Source organism: Nanorana parkeri, unplaced genomic scaffold, assembly GCF_000935625.1.
Source record: "Nanorana parkeri isolate BGI_ZX_2015 unplaced genomic scaffold, ASM93562v1 scaffold488, whole genome shotgun sequence".
NCBI lineage: Eukaryota > Metazoa > Chordata > Amphibia > Anura > Dicroglossidae > Nanorana > Nanorana parkeri.
Window position 1 is genome coordinate 1016619 of NW_017306756.1, and position 12835 is coordinate 1029453.

The following is a 12835-nucleotide window of genomic DNA, read 5'->3' on the forward strand; positions in this document are numbered from 1 at the left end:
GGCAAGCTAAGTCCCTAACGTCTGCCCCTCCCAATGAGACCATTAAGATCTTCAATCTTTCCTCCTACCAATTAGATGATGTAGAAACATCAGTCCTCCAGAAGGTCCTGAGTTTTGCCCCCAATTCTTCTCTGAATGATTTTTCCTTATTTCTGGATTTGCGCAGGTTTATACGCAAGCTTACCCTACATCGTCACTTTCAGTCATAAAAGGCCAAAATGACACCATCACCATCTCCTCAGGCCTTAGAAGCAGAAGATGTGGGTTTTGACACAGACCAGTCAGCCCTGCAGGATCTTGAAGAACTGTGGGATGGACATGAATTGCCCTGTGAATCTATTATACCCCTAGATCCAGATATTCGGCATACCGGCTTCAGACCCAAGTCTATCTTTTATCCCCATCACTCCAAGGGGAATTTAATTTCCACTTTTTACCATCTAGTGCGTACAGATATTAGGAGGTTATGCTCCAAAAGAATTTGGAAGACGTCCAACCTCACATCTAAGGAAAAACGAGCAGTGAAATCTCTCAAAGAGAATACCACCATTATTATCAATTCACAAACACAGTATAAGGAAGAGTGCAACAACCTGAGTAGATACTTATTGGGTATAGCATAACAGTTGATCAATGGATAAATGCTGCCCGGTCTGCTGTGACTGGCTGGGTCATGAGGGTTAAAAAGTATATGTATAACTTACGGTTATGCTGTCACAGGGGAGCAAACAGTATCTCTGCATGCATATGACAAAGATGGATATACTGCCAATTTGGAAGTCCAGGGTATTCCCAGGGTATCTCCAGCACTTGGAGGAAGGAGGGGGAAGGAAGATCTTGCCCGGCAATGTGCTGTGTATCTGTGCGGCGTGTGTCGCAAGCGTGGAACGGTCAGACATAGTGGGTGGATCGGTACTCGTGGGTCTGAACGAGTATGGAGTTTGTAAATAGGCAGTACTAACGGCTACGCGTTTCGAGGTAGTCCTCTTTTTCAAGCCTACCACCGCTCTTTTTCAAGCCTACCACCCATTGGTCTTAATGAGGGCCTAGAATTGGCTTCATCACTATAATCTTCTTGACAGTCTAAAGAGAGGTTGACTGTCAATAGTCAGCGAAGTCAAACATTTCCCATACTTCATTTATATTCATTTCTCTGTCACAATAAGGGGTTCCCCTCCCTCTAATTATGTTGGCCAATGTCATTATCTCTATGCAAATATTATTCACTTAATTATTTCATATAGTAATTCTTGGTCCATCACATCTTCCCCTTGGGGAATTGCTAGTGGGATGGATGAATAGCGACTACATTCACTGATGACGATCTGTTCTGCAATATATTATAACTTCAATATAATTTCATCTTGATCTATTTCTCATTCGTATATTTTAACATTTTATACTAAGTTGTTTTCCAGTATGGTACCTCATTTTTCCAGATTTGACTTATTGAATATTGATATATGAGGGGAAATGTATCCTAGTGGTCCACTCGCGTCTAATTCAACAACGCTAGTTTGTGTCCTCCCGTTACCCTAAGGAGAACTTAGAACTATGGGGAAAAGCCTTAACCCCATAGTTCTCCTTTAATTAGCATGTTTGACTAGCATATCTATGTCCTGGTCCTCATCCTCACACTTACAGCATTGTTGTTACAATCAGGCCCCGTGTTTCATATACGTCCATGAGCCCCTATTTATTGGTTGCCTCCTATTATCTCTCTCCACATAGTCAGTTTATGCTGGCTCATTTCCATCATATCCCCTGGTGATTTGGCTGGCCGGTCTTGTGGGAGTTTGTAGAGAGACTAGGGGCTTGGAGTTTCTGTGAGCCCGCTGATTGTCCTGATGGCACAGCATCTCCTTTAGGCCCCGTTCACATTGAGCGGTTCGCAAATCGTGCGTTTGTCGCGCGATTTGCATTTTGCGCGATATCGCGCAAATGCTTGCATTGAGCAAGCTTGAATCGCGGCTAAATCGCGCTCCAAAAAGGGTCCTGCTGTAGCGACACACGACCAGCGACAGCAGGACCCTTTGCCCCATTGAGAAGCATTGGAGAGCGATATCGCGCGGTAAATTGCCGCGATATCGCGGGAATTACCGCGCGATAAATCGCTCAATGTGAACGGGGCCTTAGAGGCGGATGCCGGAAGAAGCGCTGTAATACTGTTATGGCAACCAAGACGCCGCCCCCGAGAGGCGGCTCCCCATATCACTGAGCACCGCTCATTGGCCCCGTATTATTACTATACGTTACTATATTATTATTATTATACAGGATTTATATAGCGCCAACAGTTTGCGCAGCGCTTTACAATATAAGGAAGACATTTCAATCACAATACAATTCAAGACAAGATGGTAAGGAGGGCCCTGCCCCTGAGGGCTACTATATATTGTTGTACGAGTGAGGTTGAGGTCAAGTTCTGACGAAGGGGGCGTGGCCCCCGGAAACGCGTAAACCAAGGAGTCCTGTGCTGGCACACAGGTGACTGTGCAGCCTATTACTGATGTCGTCCGTGCTTTGGTTGAAAGCTTTTATTGCGATTCACTATTGTGAGTATGTTTTTACCCTGCCTTGCAGCTTTTCTTATTAAAAACAATCTACACTAGGGTGGGCGCCCTTCTCTTTTGTTCTTATTCCCATAGTGTTACAGCTCCCCTGGCTGAAGTGGGGTAGCACCCCTAGCAATCCTCGCGTATATCATTTTCAATTGATGGTCATAGTTTGGCGCTTTTGATTTGTTGAACTGGAATGTAGGAATGTTTCGATTGTCTTCGTGATCACTAAGTTCAATAAAAGCCATTCAAGGAATGTGATCTCTCAATGGCCCCATTTTCTTCTTGCACAATTGCTATCATCGCTCCGGACCGGCAAGGGCAGACCACGCCTGAGCACTGACACAGACACTTTAATGATTTTGAACAAGTCCAAGCCCGAGGCCTCGAGATTGCCAGACAATTCCCAGGAACTGTCTGGGGGAGATGCCAGCTTGATCCGGCACAGAGCCCAGGAGAGCCTGGCATTAGCACATAATGATTTACTTCTTATTTTAAGATATCACATTGGTTTCCTGGGCTAATCCCGACGGCTCAGCTCATGTCCGGGGGTGGAAAGAGCGTCTCCAAACCGAGACTGAATATTCCAGCTACAGCTCTCCTAATGGATGGGCTCTGGTGCCTACACACACAGGCCATACAAGCTGACATAGCCATTTGAAAAACCAAAGACATAGCCAAAGATCAGGTCCCCCTCCCCTGCTAGACAGGGCCGTGCTTAGGTCTACGGCACTGCGCATGGAAAGGTGAGCTAAAAAGGCGGTGTATCCCATTAACCATAAGGATCGAGAGGTGAGCGAACGCCGCTATGTGTTCGCTCACCTCCCGATCTACTGAGCCGACCTGTGACAGTCTCGGCTAGAACTATGAGGTGAGTGAAAAGCACTCGTCTCATAGTTCTCCTTTAATCACCACCGGGGGGTTTATTTTTTACTATATAATGAAAAAAGTAACGAAAATTTCGGGGGGAAAAAAAGTTTTCCCTTCGTTATGTTATAAAACATTTATTATTACCCAAATTTTGGTAAAATATAAAAGTCGGGGTCACGTCGGGTAAATAGACACCAAACATGTCAAGCTTTAAAATTGCGTGCGCCTTCGAACTCGCAAAAACTACCATAGCCAAAATTGGCCATGGGCGACGCTTTAAAAGCTTTTACCGCTCATCAGTTTAGTGTTATCAGTGTTTGATGGGCCTAGAAATATTGCCCTCACTGCGACGTTCGCGGCGATATGTAACATGTGCGGCGTAATGGGCGCAATCGTCGTTTCCGCACGTAGGCTCACTCGACGCATGTTTGCGCATGTATGTGGGGGCGGGGGACTTAAATTTTTTTTATTACCGTTATATGTGACTTAATTGTTTTATATATTTTTTTAACTAATTCTTTTAAACCTTTTTTTTCTTCACTTAGCTTTATTGCTATCACATAGGGGACTAAGCCCCCATTCACACCTAGGCGTATTGTAATATGCGCGTCTGTCGCGCAACCGTCACGCGGTTTTATAACCGCGATTCGCGGTAAAAAAGTTGCGCGACCGTCGCGCGATTCCAAAGGCTACTTGGCTGTATCCCAATGGAAAACGCCCTACAAAACGGCCCAAAGTAGTCCCGGGACCTTTTCAGGCGTGGGCCGTTTTGTAGGGCGTTAGGGACGGGCGGAAATACGGCAAGGTGGGAACGAGACCATTGAATACAATGCAATTTATATTTCTGACCGTTTTGTAGAGCGTTCGTCGAGCGTAGAACGCCCTACAAAATGGTCAGGTGTGAACGAGGCCTAACAAGCCCCCTTTGTGATAGCCAATCTGCAGTGACCGGTCCTCTTTATGGAGACATCAGGGGTCTTTAAGACCCCTAATGTCACCTAGGGACCCCAGAGAAGCTGATGAAGCAAACACCTGCTTCACCAGCTTCTCTCCGGTTTCTGTACCGGAGAGTGACACTGAATGCAGGAAGTGATGTAATACACATCACTTCCTGCATTCCGAAGAGGAGGAGGAGATCAGAGGGAGATCGTGTACTGAGCTCCGTTTGATCTCCGGCCGCAGAGCTGCTGTGCTGGTCCCGGGCTCACACCGGGCACAGCGTAGCTCGGGATCGCCAGCAGTGGCTGCAACGGAGGGGGTGGGCCGCACCCCGCACGCATATTACAAGCGATCGGGGTCTCTACAGACGCCCGAACGCTTGTATGTAAACAGCCATCGCTAGCTGTTTACATTCCAGGCTGATTTCCCGCTCGTGCGCGCCGCCTAGTGGCGGGCACGAGCGGAGCGGGATGGGACGTTTAAAAATGCCCACCCGCATTCAAGAAGCCGCTGTCCAGCCGTTTAATTACAACGGCCAGAGAGCAGGTGGTTAAAATGCTGAAATGTGGTCATGTGACCGCAGTACTACCAGAACCTCCCACTTGGGGCTCACATTGAGCACATGCAGAGGAAGGGCTTATGTCAGTATCTACAGAAGAGAAGTAGGTGAGTGGTGTTTGCTATACTGTGACACGGAGGGGATTGTGTTCTTCCTTTGTGAAGATGGAGATTCTGTATAGACACTAATCTACAACGAAGGCTTTCTGAGGCAATAAGCCGATTCAGTGAAAGCGGGGCGGTTGTTGGCAGAGAATTCTTCTGATTGCCTAACACAATGAGTCTGAGGCGTGACGGGGCTGTGAGGAGATTATAGCAATTATCCCCAAATTATTATATAATTATTGAGTGAGCATTGTGTGCAAGCCCAATCAGCGGACGTCATCCCATTCTGAGATGTTTTCCATCACCTGTATACTCTGTCCTGATCTTCAGCTCCTCGCTATTGTAAAAGTACCAAACTTAATCTCCAAATATCACAGGGATCCAAAAGGGGGGGAAAGGGTGCAGACAGCATGCAGGGTTCAGACACAGTTCAGTTGAGTCACATTGATAAGCCAAGCCTTGAAGATCAATGAGCCACCAGGCCCTCATTCCGTAGAAATGAAGCCATCTGAGGGCAGCCAGGATGGAAAGTGGGGCCTCATATGGCTCAGAAAACACCGGCTAGACAAGTATGTCATAGAGAAATAACTGCAAGCTCAGAAAACGTGGTCTTATATTATATATCAGCTCACAATACCATTCTCCTTTAAACATGGAGAGAGTAGAAGTCATGTCACTGATCACTCAGGAGAAGAAGGAAGAGGAAGTTTATTACCTCACTACTTCACGCCTGTTCAGATGCTTGCAGGCTGCTCACACCTATGGCAGTTCGTTTCCTAAACAGCTTGGAATGCTGCCTGGGACCAAACTGGAATCTCTACTTCATACTGAACCCCTTCCTGAACCAACCTCAGCTACCTACAAACTACCCCAGCTCTACACAACCCCTTCCTGAACCAACCTCAGCTACCTACAAACTACCCCAGCTCTACACAACCCCTTCCTGAACCAACCTCAGCTACCTACAAACTACCCCAGCTCTACACAACCCCTTCCTGAACCAACCTCAGCTACCTACAAACTACCCCAGCTCTACACAACCTCTTCCTGAACCAACCTCAGCTACCTACAAACTACCCCAGCTCTACACAACCTCTTCCTGAACCAACCTCAGCTACCTACAAACTACCCCAGCTCTACACAACCTCTTCCTGAACCAACCTCAGCTACCTACAAACTACCCCAGCTCTACACAACCTCTTCCTGAACCAACCTCAGCTACCTACAAACTACCCCAGCTCTACACAACCCCTTCCTGAAATGGACATCCGATGTTCCACCAGAGATGGCTGGCAAGGACTGGAATGATGGATGGGACATTCCTTCCAAACACTCAGAGGACATACCTTCCAAACACCAGGAGGACATACCTTCCAAACACCAGGAGGACATACCTTTCATACACCAGGAGGACATAGCTTCCAAACACCAGGAGGACATACCTTCCAAACACCAGGAGGACATTCCTTCCAAACAGCAGGAGGACATACCTTCCAAACAGCAGAACATACCTTCCAAACACCAGGAGGACATAGCTTCCAAACAGCAGGACATACCTTCCAAACAGCAGGAGGACATTCCTTTCAAACACCAGGAGGACATACCTTCCAAACAGCAGGAGGACATACCTTCCAAACAGCAGGAGGACATACCTTTCAAACACCAGGAGGACATACCTCACATACACCAGGAGGACAAACCTTTCATACACCAGGAGGACAAACCTTTCATACACCAGGAGGACATACCTTTCATACACCAGGAGGAAATACCTTTCATACACCAGGAGGACATACCTTTAATACACCAGGAGGACATACCTTTCATACACCAGGAGGACATACCTCACAAACACCAGGACATACCCTTCAAACACCAGGAGGACATACCATTCATACACCAGGAAGACATACCTTTCAAATGCTAGGTAGTATCTTCAGATGGATACACTTCAAGTTCCTACACTGAGCATACATCATTCCACAAAGGCTTTATAAGCTGAACAACGCTATATCTTCTGCCTGCTGGAGGAGATGATGGAAATCTCTTCTACAGTTTTGGACATGTGTCAGGATCCAAAGCTACTGACATGATGGACATCAATAAAGTATCCATTAAGACATTTCCTGGAAGAAATACTCATAGGTCTATTATTCTACTATGCGAGGAAGGCTACTGCCATGTACTGGAAAGACGCCAAACCTTATGAACAACAATCTACCACTATACCAAGGAACCTGGAAGAATATGAGGCTGCACTCATGCGTTCCTCATGGTCTGGGCACCTTGGCTGGAAGACCCACTCATGGCTACAGACATTCATACAGCTTAAGTGTCCTCTGTTGCATCCATGTCCACCAGCGTTATGTAATGAGCTTCTGAGCTTCTCATTAAACACCTAACCCTTCTATCAGAGGTCTCCACTATGAACTTTCCACACACCAAGTAATCATAGGGGCCTGAAGAATGCATTTGGGGCCCAGATCTCTATACTGCACACCTTTAGCTCTGCTTGCCCAAAGCCGGGCTAAATGTATAAAACAACTACTCGCCCGGGGCGCCCTGCATTTCCCGGGCATCGGGAGACAGGAATTCCACACCCCTGCTGGCCCTCTACTCCCTGCTGCCCCATGGCCGGGCCTTGGTTGGCCTTGTGGGAAATCCGGCCCGGACTGCACATTCTACCCTTCTATAATGAAGAGGCTGTGAAGGTTTCTCAGCTAGTACCTGTTCTTTACTAGGTTGCTCTATGTTTTTAACCCTTGCACCCCCCTCATGAAGATGGACTTGCTGGGACTTTGTACTGTTTTCTGTTATGAAAATGTAAAAAACATCCACCAATATACAGCAGAATGAACAGAACTTGGAGAACGGCCATAACTCCACCCCTTAGACTCCCAAACAATTCTGGAGAAAAAACGTGGCAGGTTTTCACTTGTGGAGAAGCTTGTATGGTGATGGCTCCAGGCTCTCTGCCTGATGGCCTATGTGTGCGATACAATATCCTGTGCTGGGTGGAGAGATGGGGACCAATCACTGGTGGATCATGGCACAACGAGGAACCCAGCAACCATAAACCTATTGATGGGCTTTGCCCATCAGGACAGACTTACACAAGTTTCCATCGGCCGTTGGCTGGTATCCTCGGACAAACTCTTTCTTCAGCTGCAGCCCCACCAATGCCAATCCACAATGCATTTCATTATAGAAAACCGCCATACTCCAGCCATTTGTTATGGACAGAGTGGGGAAGGGTTAGAACCTCTTTTAATTGTGGCCAGTGTGCCCATTGGCACAGGAAGTGAAGGGAAATCTCTCCAGCGGAGACAGACTGCAACAAAACACATTTTTCAGTAACCTGGCGAAGGGTTACATTTTTATTGGGGTCTGTGCCCCATTGGTACAGGTAGTGGAGGAGAATTTGATGCAATATTCACCTTCAATCCAGAGATTTCCCCCGCAGTACTTTTCTCCAGCCACTAGATGTCCTCGGTCTGATGGCCGGTATCATTTAACTTGCTTGCACAGTGATGAGTGCATCTCTCTGCTCTCTCCTCTTATCAGCATGCTCACTGCCAGCACATGAATGGATTGACTCCTTGTGCTGTTTCTCATTCTCACAGTGCGGCCCTGCGGTACGGAGACTGCAAGAAGCTGACACCAGATAAAATCCAGGGACTTTCACTGCTTGCACTTAGAAAAATAAATGTAATGATGTATTAAAGGAGAATTATGGGGTGAGTGAAGTACACTCATCCCCATAATTCAAGCTGACCGGTGACACTGAAGCGCATAGTGCCGAAGTCCTCCCTGCAAAGAGCGGGGACTGTAAGTCACCGCTCCCTGCAAGGACTCTCTGCTCCTCTATCTGTTTCTCCAGTGCTGACTGGAGGGACCGACGAGGAAGGGTCAGGCACAGCACCTTTAGGGAGGAAGAGCCAGCTGTCAATCAGCCAGGGGGTTGGATCCCAACAATATTGTCTGGATCCATCCCAGCTGCGGCGGGGCTCTGCACTGCCAGCATATAGCTATATACCGAGTATTGGGTCACCAGAGGACATTAGTATATGTCCTCCTGTGACCCTGAAGAGAACTTTGGGCCATAGTTCTCCTTTAATGATAACAGAGCTGCATTAATATGTGTTTTCTATCTGTCTGGAGTTCCCCTTTAACCCCCCCCCCCCTGCATTTTTGGAGTTCCGCTTTAACTCCTCTGTATTTGTGCCGTGCTGACCAGCACCTCTCCACCCGTAGCACCACTTACATAACATGGCCCTGGTTGCCTGTAATTGTTTTCTGCAGAGGGGAATGTGAGTTACCTTTGCTCTGCAGCTTCCAGCGGGGCCTGAGGGCTGTGTTTGCATTGCATATTGTATAAATTGTTTTGTGCAGGAAGTGCATGAAGCCTCCACCGTCTCCCACACAGATGAGAAGAAGCCGGTGATATCTCTGTATGCATCACCTTATGTATGTACACAGCCTCCGGGGTCTTCTACATCGATCAATGCCCCCCCCGAGCAACACGCTGAAGTGGCCCCGTAGCCCAAAATGATTATAAAATACACAGAATGAGGGAGAGTCTTCCAGCGGATCAGATCCCGTACTGAAGTAACAATATGTATAAATATGCTATCAATATTCTACCCCCATCCCCCCTCTCTCAGGCTGCCATTGGCTGCTGACCGTTGGCTGTATCTTCTAAAATGATTTACATTATAAGAGAATCTTCAATGTTTATTATTTTTGGCTGCTTTTAGCTGATTGTTTTATGTGATGTTTCAGCTTTTTATTGTATCTTTTTTTGTGTCTTTTTGTATATATTTTTGTATCTCTTTTGTATCTTTTCTTGCTGTGCGGGTTGTTTGAAGAGTGATGTTTAACGTTTTTCAAGTTTATAGTTTCAGGAGTTTGAAAGGTTTGTCCTCCTGGTGTTTGGAAGGCATGCCCCTCGCTCCACCATGTGTTGGGTCTTGACAAAGAAATGACCTGCGCGCTGGAGGATGTGTGGATCAGAAAATACTAGGGCTGGGGAAATTAACGATTAATTACCCGATTAATCGTTAAGATTATTTTGATCAATAATGAAAACACTCGCCTCTCCGCCGGCTTCCGGGTCTTCCGGTGACGTCGATGTCCGTGACGTCACCGGACTCCTCCCTCCTTCCCTTCGTTAGCCGACGAAGCCACTTGGGCCGGTGATCTGTCGACACTTATCGAGTTCTGCGACCGCCTGACTTCCGGTTTCGTTACAACTAACAGGTTTGCCCAAGAAACTTTCTGCAGGAGCGCCAGCCAAGGCATTGGGTCTATACACATACAGCACAGCAATGAAGTAATAAAATGAACTAGGATCACACTAATCCAGCACGTTATTATTCTGAGTTGCCCCACTCAAGCGGCGGCCATATTGAGTGAGGCACGTGAGATTAATAACGTGCTGGATTAGTGTGATCCTAGTTCATTTTATGACTTCATAGCTGTGCTGTATCTGTATAGGCCAATGTAGTTGGATCTGTATGTGCGTTATAATTGATCGAAATCAATCGATTAAAAAAAAAATTTGATTAGTCGAACACAAAAACTTTAATCAGTAACAGCCCTACAAAATACATTACAAATACAATACATAGAATTACACGGCGGTGGCGCTTCCTCATTATCAGATACAATGGTTGGGGGTGATTTACCAAAGGAGTGGAGTCTGTCCTCCAAGCAGAGTGAATGTTAGTGAATAGCGTGAAGCGGCATAAATATGTTTCATCCTTTCAGCTTACAGGGTTGTTCACTAACCTACCGGAGGCAGCCGAGGGAATAACCGAGCCGAAGTGAAGTGAGGAACAACGTTCGGCTGTTCACTACGGCTCAGTACGGCTGATTTCAGCCGTACATCGGCTGCCTTTGGCTGCACTTCGCTCAGCCGCAGTCCAGAAGGACTTCGACTCGGCCGATCCAACATCTGGATCGGCTGAGCCGAAGCTCTGGCAGCTCACTCACTGCCGTTCGCCCCTATTTTCATATATTCTCATAGGGGCCGAACAGCAGAGAGTGAGTAGCCGATTGCCGCTGACGGGCATTCTGCTCGGCTATTCTGCTCGGTACCTCCGTGGTACCGAGCAGAATAGGAAATCAATGGGAAAAAAGTTGAAAAAAAGATTATAAAAATTTATATAAATGTTAAATCTAAAAAAAAGAAAGATTTAAAAAAAAAAAACAATTGGGAGGAGCTAGCAGTGACAGCGAGCTCCGCCAAACTGTTTCCTATTGCCCGGCACCTGCTAGAGTCTTCTAGCCGGTCCCGGCCAATGAATAACAACTGGCCGGAGCCGGCCGTCTCTGCCCAGTTGTCATTGTTTAATGACAGTTCAGCATGTCAGGTCATTTGGGGACGCTGATCTGTCATTACAACTGGGCGGAGCCATCCACCCAGCTGTCATTTGCGAGGCCTTTGGCAGGCCATTCGCCCCGCTTGGGCTGTCACTTCGGCTGAGCCACTCGGCCGCCTTCGGCAGCTGTACGAGCTACAGTGAATAGCCCATATAGCAGCCCTTCAGTTCGACTGAGACAATTGAGCTCAATGGCACCGCAGCCTCACCCCCACCAGCGGTGCGATCGTCGGCACCCGAACGCGTGGCACATTCATGCCGGGTTCCGGTTTTTGCAGATCGCAACTGTAGTTGCTTTTTTATTTAATTCTGACGGCAGCAGCTGTCAGAATACTAAAAAAAAAAACAGCAGATAGCAAAAAAGCTATTGTTTCCTGTGCTATCTGCTATCATTTCAGAGGGGTGTTAAAAAAGGGGGGGGGGGGGCAGAATGCACTTCCCTGAAATGAGAAGGGCACCTCCCTGAAATAGTTTTTTTTTCAGGTTGGGATCCCTGTGAATGCCATGCGGGTCTGGGAGCCTCAGCTTTAGTATTAGATGTATATACTGTTTACGGCTCCCATGTTGCCATGACGTAAATTCATATTCAGACCCATTCGGATGCAATAAACAGAAAAACACATCTGATTGGCCAGAAAAGCCACACGTCCCATTTAGTTTAGTTTTTGAACAAAATTCGGACGGGAGTCTGAAATTCATATTTGGACACATTCGGATGCATTGGGATTCGGAAATTCGGATGCGTTAGAATTTTTCGGGAATATTCGTACAAATTTTGATTTAGAAACAATGCGAATCGCACATGTCTGCTGTCTGGCTTCTGAGTCCCGGACATGGAACAGGCATGCTGGAGATAGAAGTCAGGCTTCCTTACTGTCTGGGTCGTAGGACTGCAACTAGTATACAGAGGAGGATTTGGGTATTTTCTCTGAGGATCAGCATGACAGATAGATGCCAGTTATCAGAAGGAGAGTTGCAGCACCAATGGCGACCTCATGACAGGTTCCCTTTAGTTACATATAGATCAGCTTTGCTCCCCCCTCCCCATCCCCCGGCATTATCTTAATTCCTACCTGACTCTTCTCACACCTTTGAATCCTCTTATCTGGTATTGATCTTTCTGTATCATCAGGTCCCACGCTGCTGATAAACTGATCCCATTTCTTCCCCGAGGACAGACTCCATCATACGCACCGCACAGCCGACACCGTGTCCTCTGCAGCACCAGAAGAAGCGCAGTCAGCATTCCAATCTCCATAATATTGGCTACAATACTCTGATGCAAACCAGAAAAGAGAACCTGTCACCAGGCAATTCGTTCCCAGGACAATGTTACCACTGGGCATCTAAAGTATATGGCAGGGTGACATTAAGATTGAATGGCACCGCGGCACCCCAAGATGCGCGTTGCAATAATAACCG